A 6146-nucleotide genomic window follows, 5' to 3' on the forward strand; every position below is an offset into this window, starting at 1 on the left:
AGGAAATCTGCCTTAATGTTGGCTGAACTCTTTCTCATTTGCCCCATGAAATACGAGAGTGGTGCTGGATGAAGAACTGTACACGTCAGGCCTACTGCAGCCATTATGCCCGTAGGTATAATTACATTTTCTTGCTTGAAATCCATGCTATTATGTGAGTCCATGGCATCACGCACTGCTGTGAGCAATCATCATTGAATGTCTACAAGACTTATAATGAGACACATATTTGAATTAGCAGATTTTTTTTTTCCAGTTGAAGTCACCCTCTCCTTTTTCTGATCTCCAGAGGGAGAAAATGCAGCATCCTATGTGATCCTGTGCCACATCCTCAGATGTTAATAGTAGTTTACCTAGGTAGATGCCATTGTGTAAGTACTCATGGATAGTCAACTAGTATACACTTTGAGTAAGAGAAGGGGATACTGCCAGGAACATTAAAAAAATAATCCTATGTAATACAAGGTTAGTGTGTGTGTGTATATATATATATATATATGTATGTATATATATGCATGTATATATAATCATATATATGCACATATAATCATATATATATGATTATATTAAAGGCAAGTATATATATATTATATATATATATATGCCTATATAATATCCAGAATTTATTCTTCTATTGAAGGAAGGTGGTTTTGAAATGTATAGGATTTAAGATGATCCACCTGGTCAGCAATAGCTGGGTTCGGATACTGACTGCTCTGGTTACTGGCTATGTAACATAAAGTTCTTTCTCTCTCTAGAACCCAATTTCCCCATGCATGAAAAGCAAACAAATCTACTTTATAAGATTCATCTTCAGTATATAATAAACAATACCCCCCTCTTTCCTCCTTTCTGTTACTCTGACCAAGACTCCCTTACTGTTGCCTTCTGGCCAAACTCCAGGCTGTTTTTCCCCTAACTGTGTGTTCCTGACTTCCCCTTTCTCATTTACTTTAGAAAACTTGCTATGCATGAATTCTTTCTCTGTCTTTTTGAGATGTAAATCTTATTCCAGTCAAAGCCAGCTTTATAAACCAGGAGTGTTCTTCTCAGGACCCGAAGGCCACCCTTAGAAATTTAATCAAGAAGGATGGGATCCCTGACTCCCAGTTTCTATGTGAAGCATCAATTAACAAACATAAATGCCCTGATCACACTGACCACATCCCTCCTGAAGTCCTCCATGACTTACCCACTAACCCAGAGCTTGAAAACTTCTTTCGTTGATTCTATTTTGTAATACATGACAGCAGAATGCATTTTGATTCATTATACACAAGTGAATTTGTTTTATACATTGGTTTTACATGATGTAGAGTCACACCATTCATGTAAATACATGTACATAAGGTAATGATGTTCTACCATCTTTCCTTCCCCCCATGCCCTCTCCTCTTCTCATTTCCCTCTAAACAATCCAACATTCCCCTCCATTCTTCCCTTACCCTCTTGCCCCCTCCCTGTTATGTATCAGTATCCACTTATAAGAGAAAACATTTGGCCTTTATTTTTTGAGGACTGGCTTATGTCACTTAGCATGATCCACTTAGCATCCATTTACCTGCAAATGCCATAATTTTATTCTTCTTTATGGCTGAGTAATATTCCACTGTGTATATATACCACAGTTTCTTTATCCATTCATCTATTGAAGGGCGTCTAGGTTGGTTCCACAATCTAGCTATTGTGAATTGAGCTTCTATAAACATTGATGTGGCTGCATCACTATAGTATGCTGATTGTAAGTTCTTTAGTTATGAACCAAGGAGTGGGATAGCTGGGTCAAATGGTGGGTCCATTCCAAGTTTTCTGAGGAATCTCCATACTTCTTTCCAGAGGGGCTGCACCAATTTGCAACTCCACCATCAATGTATGAGTGTACCTTTTTCCCCACATCCTCATCAAAAACTATTGCTGCTTGTATTCTTGATAATAGCCATTCTAATTAGGGTGAGATGAAATTTTAGGGTAGTTTTGATTTGCATTTGTCTTATTACTAGAGATGTTGAACATTTTTTCATGTGCCTATTGATTGCTTGTAGATCTTCTTCTGAGAAGTGTCTGCTCAGTTCCTTAGCCCATATATTGATTGGGTTATTTGTATTTTTGGTGTTAAGTTTTTTGAGTTCTTTATAAATTCTGGAGATTAGTGTTCTATCTGAGGTGTGTGTGGCAAAGATTTTTCTCCAATTTTGTAGGCTGTCTCTTCACATTATTGATTGCTCCCTATGATGAAAAATCTTTTTAGTTTGAATCAATCTCATTTATCGGTTCTTGCTTTTATTTCTTGTGCTTTGGGAGTCTTGTTAAGGAAGTCTGGTCCTAAGCCAATATGATGAAGATTTGGTCCTACTTTTTCTTCTATTTGGTGCAGGGTCTGTGGTCTAATTCCTAAATCCTTGATCCATTATGAGTTGAGTTTTGTGAAGGGTAAGAGACAGGGTTGTAGTTTCATCTTACTGCATATGGATTTACAGTTTTGCCAGCAGCATTTGTTGAAGAGGCTATCTTTTCTCCATTGTATGTTTCTGGCACCTTTGTCTAGTATGCGATAACTGTATTTATATGGGTTTGTCTCTGTATCTTCTATTCTGTACCATTGGTCTACCTGTATATTTTGGTGTCATTTTTGCCACTTTTGTTGCTATGGCTCTGTAGTATAGTTTAAGCTCTGGTATTGTGATGCCTCCTGCCTCACTCTTCCTGCTAAGGATTTATTTGGCTAATCTGTGTCTTTTATTTTTCCAAATGAACTTCATGATTGCTTTCTCTATTTCTATGAGGTACACCATTGGGATTATAATTGAAATCACATTGAATCTGTATAGTGCTTTTAGTAGTATGGCCATTTTGACAATATTAATTCTGCCTGTCCAAGAACATAGGATATCTTTCCACCTTCTAAGGTTTTGAAAACTCTTTTGCAACTTTTTCAATAGAATTTAGTTTTCCTCTATTGCAAAAACCTTTTAGTTTTAAAAAATTTAAGCTTACTTTTAAATTGGCACATAAATTGTATGCATTTGTCCTGTAGAACATGATGGTTTGAAGGATACACACATTGTGGAATAACTAAATAGCTAATGACTGTATGCATTACCTCACATAGTTACCATTTTGTGGTGAGAATATTTAACATTCACACTCAGCATTTTTCAATCATACAATATTTTTATTAGCTGTAGTCACCATGTTATAATAGTCTTGAACAAAGTCTTTCTTGCAAATTTCTCTTCAGAAACTCTTATAGAATTATCCTTCCATAGTTATAGCAATGTGACTCCCTCTTGTAAGTTTAATAACAGTTCAGGATCAAACACTCATCCAATCTTGAATACGATGTAGGGTAGTTAACAAATCCTAGTTTGATAACTCACATGAGTCAAAAACAGGCTTACTGCAACCACACAATTTTGTAATGGGACTTTTAACTTGCTTTCTAAATAATATCCCACTTTGTTCCCATCTGAGGGCTATATCTTTTGACCTTTATTAGTAACATCTTTCCCTACAATCTACCCATTATTCCATCCACAATCCCATCCCCAGGCCATTTCCATTTACCTTTTCCTCAGCACCATTTTCTGCTGCCTACTTTGAAGAATCAGAGTGTCTATCACCTGAATGGCTGATAACAAATATCATCATATGCTGTGGAGTTATTTCTCCTGCCAAACTGAACTGCCACTCATCATTCAAATTCTGTGTAGTGCCTAAGACCCTGCCTGGCTTCATGAGGGAGCTCAGTTTCCAAGGTCTACTGCATGTAAGTCAATCTTGTTCAAAGGTTTCTCTTGGGAGACACCTCAAAGGAATCAAACTCTATTCTCAGACAAAAATGCCCCAACTTCTATCACTAGGACAGAGGGTAGGGTTACGGGCAGCACAAATTATACTTGAATGCATTTGGCATCATTTCTAAAATCAACTTAAGCTCATCCTTTTAGAATGAGTTGTGTTTATGTTTTATATTCATTTAAGGCACATTTTTAATTCAGCTTAAATATACTGATTTAAAATGAAGTTGTGGTTTTAGAATGCTTATAAGTGTGCATAGAATCTTTTGGAGGAAAAAGTGATATTTCATAAAAACTTTCCAAGTACTAAAATGTTTAATTTGCAAAGAAAATAGCAAAGATAGGCAGAAAAAGATAATGTCTAAAACTCTCCTGCAATCATCTCCCCACTGTAACTCCAGTTTAAACAGTCATCCATGCATCAAATTACAAAAGCCAAAGAAACCAGATGATGGATCATAGTTCCAGGTTTGAACATCATCATCATCATCATCATCATAATAATAATGATAATAAATGTCATTGAAGAAGGTAGGAAAGAAAGTTACCAATGTCACCTCTTCCCAAATCCCAAAATGCCTGGAGAATTATACCTCCCAATTTGGGAAGGGAAAAACACTATGACAGTCTTTAGATTTGAAACCCAGTGCCAGCCCACCACAGTAAACCAAGTGCTTAGCAGAGCCCCAGGACCCCTACCCCTAGACTAATACCCATAGAATGAGTCACCGGTGATTTTTTAGCCTGACTATCTGCCTTCACCATACTTCCTCCAACCTTGGAGAGCAGAATATAGAGCAAGACTCCACTTGTTGAAGAGCAGGGCACAAAAGCTAGCACAAGACATTGTCTTAGAGCTTAGTGCTGGACCTTCCAGGTGAGACCCAATACCAAGCAGAAACCAAAGGTCTCATAACAGAGCTTCCAGATTGAGTCTCTAGACCTGCCTGGGCAATAAATGGACACCTACATCTTTGGGCAGACTGAAGTTTTTAACCCACATCACTGTCACTCTTGAAGTGGATCTTCTGTACTCTCCACCTCCAAACTAAGCAGGTCCCTGTGGCTGTAAAATAAGTTGTAATCCATCATCCTTGGTGGCCAAGGAACTGACTATACCATCCATCCCCCAACCTCAAATACTGCTATTTCCAGGAAAATGCTCTCAAATGGGGCCTCTAGACCTGTCCCAGATCCAGACAGACACCTGCACCCCACTGGGATGGTCTTCAGTTTGGGGCTGCATTGCTGCCAGTTGGGGTATGATCCTCAGGGCACCCCTGACACTGTGCGGGTCCTTGCAGCTAGAAGACTAAAATGCATTGAGATAAGCATCAGCCTTGGTAGCTAAGGGATTATTTTCAGCAATACTACCTCAACATGGAGTAGCATCAGGTGGAGCAACAGTCCATTTGTTGTGGGTAGGCAGGGTAGTTAGCACTAGTTCCAAGGACTATGCCTGGAAAATCATTAGGCTGGTGAAATCTAACACTGAGCAAATCTTAATAGCTTCCAACCCTGTCTTTGCCCATGGATGGAGCCCATGTAATAGCCCTGGTGTCAAGGGGAGGCAAGTGGACCTAGTCAATTGGATTTCTATTTTGTCTAGCACCATCTCTGGCTCACTGCAGTGTTCTTGGGCTACAGGTATCCCTCAGTGTTAAAATTCCATGGTACTGTGGACCTTGGTCCTATCCTACTGTCGTGCTGGCCACAGAAGGCTTTGGATTCAAGATATGACAAAGTATGGGTGTTGGTGTCCATAGGCATGACCTAGGACCTTGGGGCTGATCCATCCATGATGATTCTGCCCAGAGCCACACAGAATCCTGCTGTGCCTCGCAGTAAGGACAAGCATTCTGGGCCTGCTCCATTCCCATGTGATGGACTACCCTTTTAAGGTACTCATCTAGTTCCTGATGAAAAAAATTCTGCAACTTCAGTTATGAGACAAATCTGGACTCCAATTGCTTTCTAGTGATGATAGAGCAAGTATTCGCCACCTGCGGACTTGCAGCAAACCTGAGCAAAAGGCACCACCTACTCCTGAAACAGCAAAGTGACTATAGACTCAGGAAAGAAGCAATCTGCTTAGAATTCCTGAAAAGCTTGCCCACACAGAATAACCAATTATAAAAAGTAGAATAAATTTCTAATTCTTCAATGCCTAGGTGGCATTCCACATAAGCATCAGTAGATTTCAGGAAATCACAATCTCCCCTAATAATCAAAATAAGGTGCCAGAAATCAACACAATAGTACTCGGTATAAGCAAATTCTTTTTTTTTTTTTTTTTTTTTTTAGGACAGAAAGAAAGGGTATATTTAGAATTACAGAGCTACACTCTGT

The sequence above is a fragment of the Sciurus vulgaris genome (assembly GCF_902686455.1).
Source record: "Sciurus vulgaris genome assembly, chromosome: 4".
NCBI classification, from domain to species: domain Eukaryota; kingdom Metazoa; phylum Chordata; class Mammalia; order Rodentia; family Sciuridae; genus Sciurus; species Sciurus vulgaris.